We start from the raw sequence: 19354 nt of genomic DNA, 5'->3' as shown, positions 1-19354 counted from the left end.
AGAGTTAACTATAACAAGGAGAAAGATATCACAAGTCATGGGGGAGAGGATTAAAAGGAAGACACTTCCAGGCAGAATGGGGATAACCCCAAAAGGGATTCAGCAAAGATGGCCTAGGCCATGGACAGATTTATAGGAGAAATTTCACCTTGGAGGTTTGTCCTCATAACTTGGCTTTCTGCTTGGATACAGTAAAGAGGAGTTTCCCAAGCGCTTCACTGGGGTGAGACTCTAAGGCTGAGCTGATTCCCATGCCCTTCCCTGCTTGCCTTGGGGAGTATTATAATCTTATCAGTACTTCAGGCTCTCTTTACCTGGCCTAGTTACCCAGGATGTCATCTATAACGAGCTACTTACTTAAGGGCTGTCTGGCAATGTCTGCAAAGACTCTGAAAAGTTCCATGGTCATTTTAGAAATCAAAGGGAGGAGGAGTTGCAAAGCATCATTGTATATGTCATTGTGGATTTGCATTATGCTGCAGTTCTAACTTTAGGCCTAGGTCCCAGGGCTGGGTGACATGTGAGCATCCTGGGTGAATGCCCTACCCTAAATTATGTGGTGACATGTGAAGATTATGTTCTGGTCACAGTGTCCTTGTTATGTCTTGCTATAGCTTGCATCTAGTTACTAAAACTTTTTATGTCTTTCAACCCATTAGGGACCCCACAAGACCATGTGTTGGTTAGTTTGAGTAAGTTGCCAGTTATACACAAGGTTATTGCTAAGCATGATGTCCTTGTTCACCTTTTTTGGAATAGTTTTCACCCCAAAAGTATGACTTTCACTCCAATAGTCTGACTTTTACCAATTGAGATCCTACAGGATCCAAAGAAGTTACAAATGTAAAGGTCTCTGAAAATCTTAAAGCATTATATTAATTCTAGCTATTATTGTTGAAGACTTACAGTCATGGGGAACACATGGTCCACTGTAATCTCTACATGTTGTTTGTTGTTGAGTCATTTCAATTATGTCCCACATTTTTTCCACATTTCCCCCATAGAGCTTTAAAAAACAATGACAAGATTCATCTGGAAGGACAAATATCAAGGATCTCAAAAGAATTTAATAATTCATTGCCATATCAATCAAACTAGCAAAGGATTATTTTATAGAGCTTTAAAAAACAATGACAAGATTCATCTAGAGGAACAAATATCAAAGTTCTCAAGAGAACTAAAAAGGAAAGGGAAGTCTAGCAGTTTCAGATCTCAAATTATACTTCAAAATAATAATCCTAATTAGTAAGAAATAGAAAAGTGAGTCTGTGAAACACATTACTAGCTTAATAAATGTTTAATAAACCTAAAGATCCCAATTATTGGCACAAGAATTCACTATTTGATAAAAACAAAACCAAACAAAAAATCTATTTATATTTTTTCTCCTTGATTTCTTTTCCAGGTTCATTGTTTTTGCTATGAGATACCTTATATTTTCTTCTATTTCTTTTTAACCTTTTAATTTTTCTCATTTACCTGTTTTTTCAGATTAGTTGCTTTTGTTATGAAACATTTTGAGTTCTGTTTTTTTGTTTTTTTATTTTTTCAATCTTTTAATTTTATTTTAAAATTTCTTCATTTGGTCCATTAAAATTTTCAGGGGTATTGTTGCTAAGGTTTTGTATCTCCTGTGCCAAGCTGTTAATTCCCTTCACAATTGTGTCTTCTATGACTCACTTTCTTTTCCAATCTTTTCCTGAAACACTCTCATTTTATAAAAATATTTCAAATATTTTCTTTTAACTTTTGATTCACATGTAGTTTAGTTTTTACCTAATATGTATTTTTTTTTCTGTTTGCTTACAGATGTTCAGGAGCCATTCTCTTATCTTACATTTGTGTCTTGAGCTATTTTACCTCCATAGCTTTTTATAGGAGAGAGGATTTTTTGGTTTGTTTGTTTGCTCCTTCTTCCAAACTACTTTCTGACTTTGGACTTGATTTGAAGCTTCAGGAAGGATGGTCCAGGCTGGTCCTGATGCTGTTTTCTTGGATAAGTGAGTGTTATGTCATTTTAGGACCTGAGGTATAATAGAAGACAAGTTTTCATTGTTCCCAAAGTGTCCTGATCCAGGACAAAGTCTGATTGCTGCCACAGTCTGATCTGAGTTTCTTTAGTTCCAGACCTAGGTTTTTGGTATGAATAACAGTGGATGCTGCTGGAATAAAGCTCCTATCATTTTAAAAACTCTTAATTCAGAGTGTCTTAATTGTAGGCTCTTTTGGCGTGGGATTCCTGTCCCAGTTCTCTGCAGGCTTGGGTAGATGACTAGAAGAGACCCTGCTCTGAGACAGCAGTAATGAGCCATACAGACCTACCTGAACTGGACAAATAACTCGCTGTGACTTTTTTTGGAATTACTTCATTACAATATGTTCTAGACTATTTTCTAAAACTATTCAAAGGAGTTTTGTGGAGGGGAAGTTATCATACAGTTTCTTTACTTCTTTGCAATCTTGTCTCTGGCTTTCACTAGTCAGAGGAATTTCCTCCTCCTCATCAAGGACTATCAGTGAAACCAAAGATCTAGTCTCCGTTGCCTGATGGTTTTCAAATTTATAACAAAAGTAATTTTGCCCATTGCCTAGTGATTTTCAAATTCACACAAACATAATTTGGCCAAAGTCTGTGGAAATATAAAAATGAAGTTACAAATTGGGATTTTTTTGTTTTTGTTTTGTGTTGTCTTTTTGGTTGGCCTTATACCCTGGATTTACCTGAGAAACCTTTTTAATACAATTTTAAAGTGAAAAATACTTTTTCTTTTAGGAAATCAGAAAAAGACACAGTAGTTTATATCATTGAAAAATCTGGTCAACAACATTATCAGCATGTTTACATAGCTATAACAAAAGGTCACTCTCAAGTCTATATTATAGCAGAAGAGTCCCAGCTCTGGAAAGCAGTTAAGCAAAATAATATTACCAGAAAAATTCATTTATAGATTTATTTGCAACAGGAGTTTGCTGATAGCTATTATTTTCCAATGTAAGTATAATCCCCTTCCAAAAGTTATGTGCAAAGTAAAGGACATAGCTTCCAACTCTCAGTAAGTCCATTAAACCCAATCATACCTGGAACTGTTAAAAATACATTTATTAAACACATGGCTCTATAGATAAGGATGTGACATTAATTACAAGTAGAGGAGAGAAATTGGTTTCATTTGAACAAATTGATTAGGAAGAAGATTCATTGAAGTTAAGAGGAACAAAGAGAAGTACCACAAATGACTTTGGTCCGAACAAATAATTTCTGGTAAGAGACCTGTTAACCTACTTCAGACTTTTTTTTGGCTAATTTTGCTGCTCTTATAAATATACATTTCATGTTATGGTGTCACATAAAGTAAAACTAGGCCTACAGAATTAGAAAATAACTCAGATATGAAGAGAATTAGCATGGTAAAGTTAGTAGGGGGCTTCTTTTAGAGTCTGAAAGATTTGAGTTCAAGTGATGCCTTTGACAAATATAGGCTATGAAAGTGGCAGTAGGGAGTTTTGTAAGATGCCCTAGATCATTGTTGTCAATCTTAAATAAAAATAGATTCCTATGGGTTGCCTATTGACCTACAAAAGCACAAATTCAATGAATTGCCTTCTCAAAAAGATAGAAGGGAATTAATTTTTTAACTCAACATTTTTTAAAATGACTGTTAAAAATTAGTTTTGCAGAAATTAGAAAAAGATATAAAATTTTAAAATAAGAAAACCACAAATTAATATTCTCTTGTAGTGTATTTTTATTTATTTAGTTAAACATTTCCCAAATATATTTTCATCTGATTTAGATAGCATTGGGGAGTTCTGCTTGATGCCTCAGGCTGACAGTTCAATATCTTTGCCTTAGATTGCTAGAACCTGGTGTTCTGGTGGGTGGCTAAATGGGATGAACTCTAATACTAAAAATTACAGCAAATTGCCAAATCCCATTGGTATTGGGAGTTTCCATAATAGGGAGTTCTTTTATAATAAGTGATATGGTAGGACTGGTCTACAATTAATTGGATGAACCTCAGAGAAAGAGATTACTTTATGATGGTGGTAGAGAGAAAGCCTGGAAGTGACAATGAGAAGCAAGAAATATTCCAAGTCCCCACCATGGGAAGAGGATATGAATGTTATATTTTACAACCAGTTACTCAAAGAATGTCATGAGAAGATAATCAGATTTCAGTGCAAGAAAATGGAGGAAAAGCATTATTATGAAAAGTCCCTTATTATCTATTGAGTAGGCATTTTAGAGAGCACAGTGGAAAGTGTGGGTACCTTTAGAGTAAGCTGTTATGGGAAGTGGGTTTAAAGGATTAGGCAAAAGCAGGGTGCAAGGTAACTAAGTTGAAGGTATATGAAAGAACAACTAAATCATCCAAACCTGAATGGGAAATTAAGGTGTCAGATATACTATAAAATTAGCAGTACCACACAAGAAAAGAGAAAACTTTCTGCTGAGTTGTAGTCAAAGACCATACATATTTAATCTGCTTTTGCATTATGTCTGGTGAATCTTCACACAGAGAAACATAACTCACTGCTGCAAAGCTTTTATATTCATTGACTGGTTATGACCTTATTTGTAATACTACTTTTTAAAGGAAAACTATGAAAATTTAGATGACTTTTGTTGGCATATTTTTAAAAAGGATGTAGAACCATTTTATTATTAGCTTAATATGAGCTTCAAGATTTAATTTTAATTAATTGCTGAATTTTGAAGACTTGGGAGTGCATTCATGGATTGAACACTATAGATTTAGAGGATATGTGAGTTTGAAGAAACCTTAGAAATTATCAAATGCAACCCTTCTTTATATGGAAACTGAGGCGCAGAAAAGTTCATTGTACTCCAAAATCACAGAGCAAGATGTGTAATGGCAGAAGAACAAGAACTTGGGTCTTCCAAATTCTCCATCTACTGCTGAGTTGGGAGGCCTAGAACTAAAAACAGCAAAGATGTTGAATATGAGGTATAATTTGTTCTGACTTTCTGGAGAGAGCTAAATAGTAAATCTGTTTTGGCAATGAAAGTAGTTATTGTCTTTGTCTTCATAAATGATTAGACAGGAAAAGAACTTTGTTCTTGCTTCTCACCTTTTTTTTTTTTTTTTTTTTTTTTTTTTGGCATTTTGCCAGGTTCTTTAATTTAAACTGATTGAATGGACTTCAATGGCCTTAGATATGCATATTTAACAGACAATGATAAAGTACTGTTATGCCTTTTTATAGATTTTTCCAACTAGGATAATATCTTTTAGATGGTCCATTGATATATGCATATAGGTACAATAAACTCTCAGATAATAGTTTTTTCCTTTCTCTTCCAACTGGAATCCCAAGGAAAATGTAGAAACCATTTCTGTTGGAAGTCCATCTTGTTTGCTGCCAGAAGCTAATGTTTTTCTTTCACTTGGTCTTTTCAATAAAATAGATTGTAGGAGGATCACTAGCTATTTTCAGGATTTGGTAAGCCCAATAATAACAATATCAATTTGTAAGCTTTTGACTAAGTGTTATGATAGTATTGAAGATATTACTTATGATAATTTATATAAATACTGAGTTGTGAAATATGACAGATTGTTAATAACTACTCACATAAAATAATATGAAAAAGGAAAAGTAAGTAAAAATTTAAAATACTTTGTGTCAAGTCAAAAAAAGAAAAACAATGCAGAACCAAGCACTATTTTTAAAATTAAATTACATAAATTATTTTTTAAAAAATTTAAATATGCTGTAAAAAGCAAACTTTTAGCTTTGCTTATACTTTTTCATATTTTTAGAAATATGGCTTATTTGGTAACAATGTCTTATTAGAAGATAAAGATGCTTAATATAAACCATATTTGTATTTTAAACTATTTAAAATATAAGAATCATATTAGAAGAGGACTTGGTTATCTACAGCAATTTCTACCTCAATGCAAGAATTCTTTCCTTTATATAACTGAAGAATTTTTTTTTTCAGGGATAAGGTACTGCTTTGTAAAAGAACTCATTCCCTGGGTTCATGATTTAGATATAAAGAGTGATACTATAATGATTTCATGTGCCAGATTGACAGTCCTGATGGCTTTGAGTACTGGTAGACTTGATATTACTCAAGATTGGGGAATGGCATTACATGCCATTTGCCCTCAAAGGGTAATTGTAAGTAAGAGTGAAGGTAAATCAGATTTATAGTCAGCAAATGGGATATTAGAAAGTAGAAAACTGTAAATGGGTAATTTTCAGAGAAATAACAGAATGCCAGGCAGTAGAGGAAATGAAATGCAGATAAATATTTGAGTGGAAGAAATTAAGGAACTTTGAGGTCAGAGTATTAGAGGGTCATCAGTGTAGATTCAGCAGCCATTTGAGAATGAAGAGGAAGACAACCATTTGTTCATATCATTGAGTAGATTGGCAAATATCCTGGAAATCAATAAATCATATTTCCAAACTGTGAACTTGAAGTTTTCTTCGATCAATGAAAGTATTTATGCTTTCTTTTTAATCACCCTTTGATATTTTTGAAATTTTATTTTAGGATGGTACAAAATGTTTTTCTGGACATTTCTCTGAACTTAAAGAGTTTTTCATTATATTAAATGTAGGCGCTAACATCTCCAAGAAAAAGTGATACTATAAGCAAATTAAGAGAACAAGGGATAGTTTACCTTTCAGATCTGTGGAGAAGGGGAGAAGGGAGGAATTTATAGCCAAAGAACTATAAAACATTATAACAGGTATCCTCATACTACAGCCCTTGGGCCAGATGCGGCCTGCTGAGGAAGTTTATGCTGCCCGCTGGGTTATGGCAAATCAGATCAGAAGTGATGGTCAACCTAAACTCGTGTTAGCAAGGCACACTTCCGGCACTGGGCTGAGGCAGTGGAAACAGAGTGTGAGGCGCTCCAACATTCTGAGAGACTGTAAACTGGCTCCCTATTTAAAAAGTTTGAGGACCACTGCATTATAAGATGCAAAATAGATAATTTTGATTACATTAGATTAAAAAGGTTTTGCACAAACAAAACCAATGCAACCAAGATTAGAAGGAAAGCAGAAAGCTGAAGGAGAGGGAAGGGAATTTATAGTCAGTGTTTCTGATAAAGGTCTCATTTCTAAAATACATAGAGAATTTACTCAAATTTATAAGCATACAAGCCATTCTCTAATTGATAGTCAAAGAATATGAATAGACAATTTTCAGGCAAAGAAATTAAAGCCATTTCTAGCCATATTAAAAAAAAAAAGTATTCTAAATCACTATTGATTAGAGAAATGCAAATTAAGACAACTCTTAAGGTACCACTTGGCACCTCTCAGATTAAGATGACAGAAAAAGATAATGATGAATGTTGGAGGGGATGTGGGAAAACTGGGACACTAATATATTTTTTGTGGAATTGTGAAATGATCCAACCATTCTGGAGAGCAATTTGGAACTATGCCCAAAGGGCTACCAAACTGTGCTGAAATCCCTTTGATCCAGTAGGGTCTCTCCTGGGTTTGTATCTCAAAGAGATCATAAAGGAGGAGAAAGGACCTACATGTGCAAAAATGTTTGTAGCAGCCCTTTTTGTAGTGGCAAGGAAATGGAAACTGAGTGGTTGTCCCTCAATTGGGGAATGATTGAATAAATTATGGTATATGAATAATGGGATATTGTTCTGCAAGAAATAATAAGCAAGCTGATATCAGAAAGGCCTGAAAAGCCTTATATGAACTGATGATAAGCGAAGTGAGCAGAACTAAGAGAACAGTGTATACAGTAACAATGAGATCAACTGTGATGAACTTGGCTCATTTCAACAATGAGGTGATTCAAGGCAATTCCAATAAACTTCTGTTGTAAATTAGCATCCACATCCAGAGATGCACATCAAAGCATACTATTTCCACTTTGTTGTTGTTATTTGTTTGCTTGTTTTCCCCCCTTTTCTTGTGTTTTTTTCTCTTTTCCCAGTTTGCACATAATGAATATAGAAATATGTTTAGAAGAATTATCTGTGTTTAACCTATTTTGGGTTGTTTGCTGTCTTGGAGCACCAGGAAAGGGAGAGGAAAGGGAGAAAAATTTGAAACTCATTCAAAATTCAAAAGATTAAAAAGTGAATGTTGAAAACTATCTTTGCATGTATTTGGAAAAATAAAATATTGTTTAAATAAACAACTGTAGAGTAACTAACAAGAAACAAACAAAAAACAAAAAACTCATTTCCTTGTTGACCATATGTAATTTTGGTAAATTCTAATCTAGTCCAACTATATCTGAATAAAATTTTTTCTCACTGCAGTCCCCCAAGCATTAATTATCATTCAAACTTTGCTTGAAAATGTTCAGTAAAGGATGCCAAGACAACCTAATTGGGCCAAGATGGCCCAATTCCAATTTTTTTTTCTCATTTTTTGACTCTTTACAACTTCCCCTCCATCATGTCTAAATGTACTTCTGTGGCCAAATAAGTCTAATTTATGCTTCTTGTTCTAATGACTTTGCTTCTATAAATTCAGGCCAAGATTACTACTTTTAGCAGTCATCTCACACTGGTTATGGAATCTGTGTTGAAAGAGATCCCCTTTCTTCAAAGAGGCAATGAAGTCCAGCCTACGCCTAAACAAAAAATTTCTCCTTGAACATAATTGAAAAATAGTCATGTTGTCTTTGCTTAAAGACCTTCAGTGAAGGAAATTTGTTCCCTACTTCCCAAAATAGCCTATTGCACTTTTGCATAACTAATTATTAAGATATTTTTGACTTTTTTCTTCCCATCTTTTATCTTATTTTTTGATGGTTTGATTTAATTTTTCCCTAATTACATGTTAAAGTCTAAATATATCTCTCTTTAACTTCTATCCCTTGTTTCTAATTCTGTAATTCCCTCATCCACACAATTATGCTTCAGATATTCCAATAGCTTTCCTATCTTTTCTAAATCTTTTCTTTATCAGACTAAATATTTGTTGAATCAGTACCCATTTCCTTTTTACTGATTTATTTTTGTTTTTCCCCCAGTTCCTTTTGCTGATCCTTATATGACATAACTTCAAAATTCATCACTAACTTATTTATGTAGTTTTTCTTTTTTCCTCATATGAATGATTTTCAAATCCCATTCTTTCCATTCTATACTAACTTAATTGACTTTAAAATTTTAAATGCAAGTCTTCATATTTATTCTAGTTGAATTTTATTTCACTGGTTTTGACACATTTGTTGGTTGGATGACAATAGAAATTCAATGTAAGATTTATAAATAATATTCTTGAAAGTCAAGAATGAGGAAGGTTTAAGCATTCATTTTAATAAGATTTTACTAGATAATTAGATGTTTCTATGCAAAAATAATTTAAGAGTTTCTTAAATACTAGGTGATTCATTGTTGGGCTGAATTGAAAATAGAAAAAACCCTTACTTAATCTTCCAGGGCCAAAATAATTATCCTTGTTAAAGAAAGATAGCTCAATATTTGCCTTTCTGTCACTGTGATGGCTTACCATATGTACCATATAAAACATTTTCATAGACTAGAAATACTGCATTTTTAAGACTTCTGTTTTTAAACCTCATATACTTAGAAGAAACTGTCAATTTTTATTCATGCATATCCAGACAAAGTGGATTTATAGGTCTCAGGTCTCAATGTCATATTTTGTCTTTTAAAAATTTCTTTTTATTGCATTGTGTCCAACTTGATTTTTGCATACAAATCTACAATTCTTTTTGAGCTCCCCAAACCCCACATGTAAATTATAAATATATTATTAAAATATTAAATTTGTATAAAATATTTTAGTTTGATACTTGTAATAAATAAAATACATATTTAAATGTCATTCTTTCAAACATGATTCTATTTTAAATTTTCTTTCTTTGTCCTATAGTATTAAGTACAAAGGAAATATTTGCCTGTGCACAAAAGGAGTTTTTAATGAAATAAAGATAAAAAACATAGAAATGTTTGTTTAAGTGGTGTGAATTTTTAATGCAAATCAAATAAAGATTGATCTTTTTAGTTTATTAATCAGAGGGAAGAAAAGACCTACCTAATTTTTGCTATCTTTTTTGCTTTATTTTTGGGCTTGGCCTGCCATTTATCATAGTGGTCACCAGAAAAAACTTCCAGTTTTAAAAGGATACTGTTACATGAACCATGAAAAATATTTAAAAGCTTCTATGCTTTATAATTAATGTCACATGATTGATCTGTCTCAAATCACAGATATCTCAAAGGGCTTTTTTTGTTGTTGTTAGTACATATATATTGTCCTCTGTGGCTTCTTGTGTCTCCAGGTTACCATCATGTCTAGTCTGTTGTACAGGACAGAGCTTCCATTGTCCATCAGGTAAAGCATGTTATTGATCAGGGATGATCTTCTGAGAAGCCAGGGTATTTTTGCTAATATCCAGGTTCAATTTATTGTCAGATTCTGCTGAGGGACAAAATGAAACAGCAACCAAATTCTTATGTGCACGTTTAACATGTGTGTGCATGGTTAATCTGAAAGGTCAAGAAGGACCATTCTATCATTTTGAGCTTATTGTTTAAATCACAAGACATCACAGTTGAACTTCAAATATACAACCTTGAGGTGAAACCAGAAGTTAAAGGATGTTATGAAGTGCAGTGGATGAATAAGAAAGTTTAAAGAGGAGAAAGAGGGTATTATAGGTTGTATTAAGTACCTTTCTCTAAGGTACTAACAATTTCTTAGTTAAGTAGCTATTTCTTAGTCTTCATCATCTTTGATATTGTCAGCTTTATACATCTCAGTGATCCAGACAAATTGACCTTGTTTCTGTTCCTACTCACTTTGTCTCCTTAGCTCTGACTAACTATGCCTCCCGCTTGGAATGCATTCCCTTCTTACCTGTTTCTCAAGGTTCTTCTTCTTTAAAAAATAGCTTTTGTGTGAAGCCTTTACTAACCTCCCCCTGACTACTAATATTCTCCCTTTCAAATTACTTTGTATTGAATGTATTTATTAATTTTGCATTCATGTAGTTTATATTAATCTCATGAGTAAGAATCTCGGTCTTTGACAAGAGCCAATGACTATAGTAATCTAGTATTTGATAAACCTAAAAACCCCAGCTTCTGGGATAAGAACTCACTATTTGACAAAAATTTCTGGGAAAATTGGAAACTAGTATAGCAGAAGCTAGGTATTGATCGACAACTAACACCCTACACCAAGATAAGGTCAAAATGAGTTCATGATTTAGACATAAAGAGTGATACTATAAACAAATTAGAAGAACAAAGGATAGTCTACCACTCAGATCTGTGGAGAAGGAAGGAATTTGTGGCCAAAAAAGTAGAGTTCATTATGGAATAAAAATGGATAATTTTGATTATATTAAGTTTAAAAGGTTTATATAAACAAAACCAATGCAGACTAGATTAGAAGGGAAGCATAAAACTGGGAAAAAAAATTTACATCTGTTGTGCCACAGTTCTCTTTTAATGTTCTGACCCAGTTTCTCTAATTGTCCTATTCAGTTACTCTGCCTCAGGTTATAACCATTCCCTCTTAATGTTAGGATAAAGGTCTTATATCTTAGACCCTTAGAACATTAGGGATAAAAATTCATTATTTGGAAAAACCTGTTGGGAAAACTGGAAATTAGTATGGCAGAAATTAGATATGGATCCACACTTAACACCATATACCAAGATAAGATCAAAATGGGTCCATGATTTAAGCATAAAGAGTGAGATAATAAATAGATTAGAGGAACAGAGGATAGTCTGCCTCTCAGACTTGTGGAGGAGGAAGGAATTTATGACCAGAGGAGAACTAGAGATCATTATTGATCACAAAATAGAAGATTTTGATTACATCAAACTAAAAAGTTTCTGTACAAACAATACTAATGCAAACAAGATTAGAAGGGAAGTAATAAATTGGGAAAATATTTTTAAAAGCAAAGGTTCTGACAAAGGTCTCATTTCCAAAATATATAGAGAACTGACCCTAATTTATAAGAAACCGAACCATTCTCCAATTGATAAATGGTCAAAGGATATGAACAGACAATTCTCAGATGAAGAAATTGAAACTATATCCACTCATATGAAAGTGTTCCAAATCACTACTGATCAGAGAAATGCAAATTAAGACAACTCTGAGATACCACTACACACCTCTCAGATTGGCTAAGATGACAGGAACAAATAATGATGAATGTTGGAGGGGATGTGGGAAAACTGGGACATTAATACATTGTTGGTGGAGTTGTGAAAGAATCCATTCTGGAGAGCAATTTGGAACTATGCCCAAAAAACTATCAAACTGTGCATACCCTTTGACCCAGCAGTGCTACTACTGGGCTTATATCCCAAAGAAATACTAAAGAGCGTTAAGAGACCTATATGTGCCAAAATGTTTGTGGCAGCTCTTTTTGTTGTAGCTAGAAACTGAAAGATGAATGGATGTCCATCAGTTGGAGAATGGTTGGGTAAATTATGGTATATGAAGGTTATGGAATATTATTGCTCTGTAAGAAATGACCAGCAGGAGGAATACAGAGAGGCTTGGAGAGACTTACATCAACTGATGCTGAGTGAAATGAGCAGAACCAGAAGATCACTGTACACTTCAACAACAATACCGTATGAGGATGTATTCTGATGGAAGTGGAAATCTTCAACATAAAGAGGATCCAACTCACTTCCAGTTGATCAATGATGGACAGAGGTAGCTACACCCAGAGAAGAAACACTGGGAAGTGAATGTAAATTGTTAGCACTAATATCTGTCTGCCCAGGTTACATGTACCTTCGGAATCTAATGCTTATTGTGCAACAAGAAAATGGGATTTACACACATGTATTGTATCTAGGTTATATTGCAACACATGTAAAATGTATGGGATTGCCTGTCATCGGGGGAAGGGAGTAGAGGGAGGGGGGGATAATTTGGAAAAATGAATACAAGGGATAAATATTATAAAAAAAAAAAATCTTGTGTCTGACATTCACTGCTGGATTCTTGGAGCCGATAGTCTCCTTCAGCCCTGGGACCAAACCATGGATCCATTTGGTCCCAGTAAATCTCTCCCATTTAATAAATTATTAAATTGTTCTCTAATCTCTATCTTGCTCAGTTTCTCTGGCATTACACATCTAAGAGTTATGATAAAGGTCTCATCTTTCTTTCTTTCTTTCTTTCTTTCTTTCTTTCTTTCTTTCTTTCTTTCTTTCTTTCTTTCTTTCTTTCTTTCTTTCTTTCTTTCTTTCTTTCTTTCTTTCTTTCTTTCTTTCTTTCTTTCTTTCTTTCTTTCTTTCTTTCTTTCTTTCTTTCTTTTTCTTTCTTTCTTTCTATTTGCTGAGGCAATTGGGGTTAAGTGACTTACCCAGGGTCACACAGCTAAGAAGTATTAAGTGTCTGAGGCCAAATTTAAACTCAGGTCCTCCTGACTTCAGGGCTGGTGCTCTATCCACTGCACCACCTTGATGCTCCCTAAAGGCCTCATTTCTAAAAAAAAAATAGAGAATTTACTCAAATTTATAAGAATTCAAACTATTCTCCAATTGATAAATTGTAAAGGGCTGAAACTCTGAGTAGATGCACTGGAATCAGACAACTGAGCACTTAAGGCTAATTACCCATTGGACAATAACTCTATTAGCATATTCTTAGAAAAATGGCCATTCTCACTATTCTGTGCTGGCTCGATCTTTTGGTGTATACAGATAATGTAGGAGGAATTAAGGGGTGGAGTAAGACAAGCCAGAGTCACTTTGGAGGAGGACGAGGAGAAGGGAGGTCAGTAGGTGGAGAGCGTGTGGCAGTTTTGTTGATCCCCTTCACTTCTCCCCCTGAAGAATGAGGATTTTTACTTATCCTGACTCTGGCTGATTCTGAGGCCTCCAGGAAGCTAACCTGGACTTCACAATAAATGATCAAAGAATATGAACAGACAATTTTCAGATGAAGAAATTAAAACAACTTCTAGTTATATGAAAAGGTGCTCTAAGTCATTATTGATCACAGAAATACAAATTAAGACAACTCTGACGTACCACTCACTACACACCTCTCAGATTGGCTAGGATGACATGAAAAGATAATGATGAATGCTGGAGGGGATGTGGGAAAATTGGGACTCTAATACATTATTGGTAGAGTTGTGAACTGATCCAAACATTTTGGAGAACAATATGGAATTATACCCAAAGGGCCTTCAAACTGTACATACCCCTTTGATGCAGCAGTGTCTCTATTGGGTCTGTATCCCAAAGAGATCATAAAAAATGGAAAAGGACCCACATGTACAAAAATGTTTGTGGCAGCCCTTTTTGTGGTGGCAAGAAACTGGAAACTGAATGGATGTTTAACAATTGGAGAATGGCTGAATAAGTTATGGTATATGAATGTTATGGAATATTATTGTTCTATAAGAAATAATCAGTAGGATGATTTCAGAGGCCTGGAGAGACTTACATGAACTAATGCTGAGTGAAGTGAGTAGAACCAAGAGAACATTGTACACAGCAACAAGATTATACAATGATCAATTTTGATAGCTATGGCTAGTTCCAATGGACTTGTGATGGAGAGAGCCATCTGAACCCAGAGAAAGGACTATGGGGTCTGAGTGTGGATCACAGCATAGTATTTTCATTTTTTTGTTATTTGCTTGCATTTTGTTTTTTGTCATTTATTCCTTTTTGATCTGATTTTTCTTGTGCAGCATGATAATTGTGAAAATACGTATAGAAAAATTGCACATGTTTAATATATATTGGATTACTTGACATCTAGGGTAGGGGATAAGGGGAAGAGAGGGAGAAAAAAATTGGAACATAAGGTTTTGCAAGGGTGAATGTTTAAAAATTATGCATATTTCTTGAAATTGAAAAGCTTTAAAAATACAAAAACAAAAACACAAAAGAATTTCAGTCATTTTACTTACAGCCCTAGCTCCTAGAACAGTTCTTGGTTGATAATTGGCATATAATATGTCTTGTTTGATGGACTGATTAAGTATTCGTTTTCTCCAGAATACTTTTTTCTTGGCTTTATGTGATACTGCTGTCTGCTATTTCTCCTACCTGTTGATTGCTCACTCTAGGTCTTCTTCTGTGGATTCTAATCCATGTTCCACCCTGTGTAACTAAAACTGTTATCCAAGACTCTGTCCTGGAAATTGTTCCTTCTTGGTAATGTCTCTTGATTTCATTAGCTCCCAAGAGTTCAATAATTTCTATGATGATTCTCAAAATTACACATTCAGTACTTGTTACTACTCTGAATGTCAATTCTTCATCCTCAATTTTGTACTAAATTTTTCTATTCTGATGAATCATAGGTGTTTTGTACTCAAAAGGCCTACAAAGTTTATTGTTGGATAGAAATCAGTTTGCTAAGGGACTCACTTCTATAGTGACAGATCTTTTAAGGAAATGGAGTTTTGGCATTGAGAATGCTTTCTCAGTGGGCAGAAGGGTCCTGGCAGCTGAGCAAGCTACTTAGGGCCATCTGCAAAGACCTTAGTTGAGGGAAGCTGTTATATTGGTATCTTGATGGGGGTTGGGACAGCCTGAGCTGATAAGACCAGAATTCTTGGTGGGGACTTCAGGAGCAAGGTTTCCAGGCTTAGATTCTCATCAATTTTCAGCCCGTATCTCCTATTAGAATTAACAACTAAAGTACCCAGGTGAGAGAAAAACAGGGCAGCCAAAGTAATGAAGTTTTAAGAGCGTTTATTACTGGCCTAGGATTGATCCTCTAACACCAAGACTGGAGGGGTCAGTAATAAGTGGCCTCAAGGCCATCTATTTATAGAAAGAGACATCAAAATGTTTCTTGATACATTTGTCATAATAAAGGAATTTCTATTCTAAACAGGAGGCAAAAAAAAAAAAAGTTATCACTCTAAGGGAGTCATTCTCAGGCAGCAGCAAGGAGTGTTTCTTTGAGCTTATCAGGTTGTCAAGTCTCAGGTAGTACATCTGGGTTGTTAAAAAAAAAAAAAAACTATCTGCAGTAGGGAGTGTAGAACTAGTAATAAACTTCTAACTACAAAGATTCAAGATTATGTTTCTCACGGTCCCATTTGGGGTGCTTTTCCATTTCACAACACTTCAAAGGGTGCTTTTTGGCCAGGATTTCTAATTGAATCAAAGGCTCAGGCATCCCAGAAAGATAATTTATCTGGGGGGGGGGGAATTCCTTCCCCTGGAGGGGCTAAGACTCTGAAAGGGATCACACATCAAAAGGAAATAGTAAAGGAAACAATTCCTTCCCACTTCAGTTCCTCCAGGGAAAACTATCTGAGAAGGGTGTCCCAAGTGGCATTGCTAACAATTGTCTGAAAAGAGAAGAGGCCAAGAATGTCAGTGAGAAAATGCCAACACATGCCTGAATCATGGCCTTAAGAAGAAAAAGGGAGAGGGGGAAAACCTGAGTAGAGTCAGCCCTCGTCTGGAATTGCTGGGGCAGCTGTCTCATCTGGATGTTGGCTGCTTATGTGCTTGACCACCAAGGAGCAGGGGCTTTCTGCAGGTGATCCATTTTTCTAGCTACCCAGGGCTAGGTGTAAACAATGCAAAAAAGTTTCTCTCACAATTCCCATAATTACATAATTACTTGATCAAGCACAGATCAAAGTACTTAAAAGCTTCATCAAAGTAACCAAGAAAACTTAAACACTAACATCACCTAACAGGCAGGAGCTAACAAAACACTTTTTTAGCCTTTTTTTTTTGGGGGGGTGAGGGTTATGGGTAGTGGCGATGGTGGAACAAAATAGGTAAAAGCCTGGTCTGTGAAAGCTGGAACCACAGAAGTAGGAACAGTTGAAATGAGAACAGATGTTTCATGAAATTCTCTGATATTTAGCTTTATTCTCTGGATGAAGATAAGATCTTTAAGAAATATATGTAAAACAAACACAAAAGAAAAAATTGCTATGTATATAGCAGAGTATGAGAGGATTTAAAATGTGAAACAATAAATTTCTATTTCCACCACACTTATGTAAAAATACTACACTTTGTGTTCAGAGTTCTTCTTTATGTCCTTGTAGAATTTCTTTTGTTCTCTGCTGAGCCCTTTTTACTTTATTCTTTTTTCTGCCCTTCCCCCCATGTTCCCTAAGAAGCTACAATTGTTAGCATAACAGATTGTTATGCCCTGAATAAAATTATTTTGGCCACCCCTCTCCCCCTCTCCCTTTCTTGCCATTAAGACTGGGAGAATTGATAAAGAAAAAAACCTTGAAGTTCTGACCACTTTACATGCATAGTCATAAACTCAGGTGCATTATCTCAGATAATTTCCCCATTTGTATATTGCCCTTTTCCTCAATGTCTCCTCCAAAGAACTTTCTTATCTTAATCTCTATCCTGTCATAGTTAAGTTATATTGCTTTACTGGAATTATGTCTTGTCTGCCCATCCAGTGTCCTCATCCTGTCCTGTCCTGCCCAGCCCAATCTGCCTTTGCCTTCTGGGCTTCTTTAGCTGGTTTAGCTAAAACCCTATATAAGTTTCCTGCTTCAGTCCCTCTGGGGCAGAATGATTTGGTTACCCTAAAACTCTCCAGATTAAAAGATTAAAAACCAGTCTCTGTCTTGCCTCAGTATATATATATATATATATATATATACACACACACACATACGATATCTATAATTTAACACATGTAAATTCTTATCCCACAACAGTATTCCAACATCATACATTCTAGTTATTTTAGTCTAAAACAATATTAATATGTTTGATATATGTAGTGTAGTTTTTATATTTTTCTTTTGATTAAATCTATTTTAGCTTTAACTTTGAGATCAATGATTATTATTCCTGCTTTTTTCTAATAAATTTTACTCCTTATAATTATTATTGTATTTTATTTCCTATTTATCCCTATTTATTTCCTGTCTCTGCAGACTCCTCTCCTTTACTTCTAAACCCACTATCTTACTTTGTTATTACTTAACTTGACCCACCTCCCACTGAGATCTCATCTTCTCTCCTCTCCTTTTCCTCCCTCTTTATCTCATTCCCATTAATCTACATACCCTATCCCACTCTCTTTAATCTACCCATCCTTCTGTGCCTTCCTTTCTTATTTATAAATCTGGAAGACTGTTATGCCTTTCTAGATGTGGGTGTGTAGGCATGGTGTACCCTATTGTACCCTCTTTAAATCATTTCCAATGAGTAGGCTTTCAGTCCTCCCCTATCTATTTCCTCTATGTCACTTCTTCCTCTTGCACCTCATAGAATAATATAATTACTCCTTTTACCTTTTCTACAATTTTGCTTTTTAGAATCCCACTTAGCTCTACCAAATATGTCTATCTTATTCTTCCTTTCTTATTTTTTTCCAGTTACATTCAAACCAAAAAATTTTTACATTTGTTTTTAAGATTTTTTGAGTTCTAGGTTCTCTCTTATCCTCATCCACAATTAAGAGAAACCACATGGGAAGTTATGCAAAACAGGGAACTTTCTTTCAAATTATCCAATTACTAATGACAGTCTTAGACATATGGCTTACATTTTCACATGTAAAATAAAAATAGTTTGTCCTTACTGAGTCCCTTGTAATTAGTCTGATATGTACCTTATATTTCTCTTGGATCTTACATATCAAATTTTCTTTTAAGTTCAGGTCTTTTTTTTGCAATAAAATCCTGAAAGTCTGGCAATTCATTGAAAATCCTTCCCCGCCAGGATTATGCTTAAATTTATTGGGTCAGATAACATCTTCACATTTCATGCATGATGAAGATGTGAAGTGAACAGAATCAAGATAACTTTGTATAGAGTGACAGAAATAATGACTTTGATCGACTAAGTAATTTTGACCATTATAAATACACAAATTAAAAATAAAGGACACAAGAAGAAAGAACTATCTGCATTAAGGGTATTTTCAGGAAAAGAAGATAACCAGTTTTTTGGTGCTTTTCCTTAAATCTGGATAGATTTTGAAAATGTACAAATCCAAAAAAGCATAATGAACTATATATTCTCATGGGATGTTCTCTGAGAAAAAAAAGAGGGCTTTCTAACCCTGCTTAACATCCTTAAAAATAAAGACAGTTCTTTCTGTTTTTGAAGCTTCAGATGCAAAGACTTGTTGTAGGGAATATATTTTTACAGGTTATCTATGCGGGGAAGGAGGGCATATTATTGAGACAAGCCACTCCACTACCAGCCTACAGTAAATTGAGCCTAGCAAGGGCCACCACCATCTCTGATCTAACTCATTTAATCTTGCAGGTATGTTTGCACTTCTAAAACTATAATTCACAAGCTCCCAAATGAAACCCATTAGAGGGGAGGTTGTGTAATCAACCACAGCAAGTAAAATAGTTCTCACAATCCTTTGTTGTGAGTGCCTTCAC

This window comes from Sminthopsis crassicaudata, chromosome 5, assembly GCF_048593235.1.
Source record: "Sminthopsis crassicaudata isolate SCR6 chromosome 5, ASM4859323v1, whole genome shotgun sequence".
Classification (NCBI taxonomy): domain Eukaryota; kingdom Metazoa; phylum Chordata; class Mammalia; order Dasyuromorphia; family Dasyuridae; genus Sminthopsis; species Sminthopsis crassicaudata.
The sequence above is the reverse complement of the archived record's forward strand: the minus strand, read 5'-3'. Positions refer to the sequence as shown.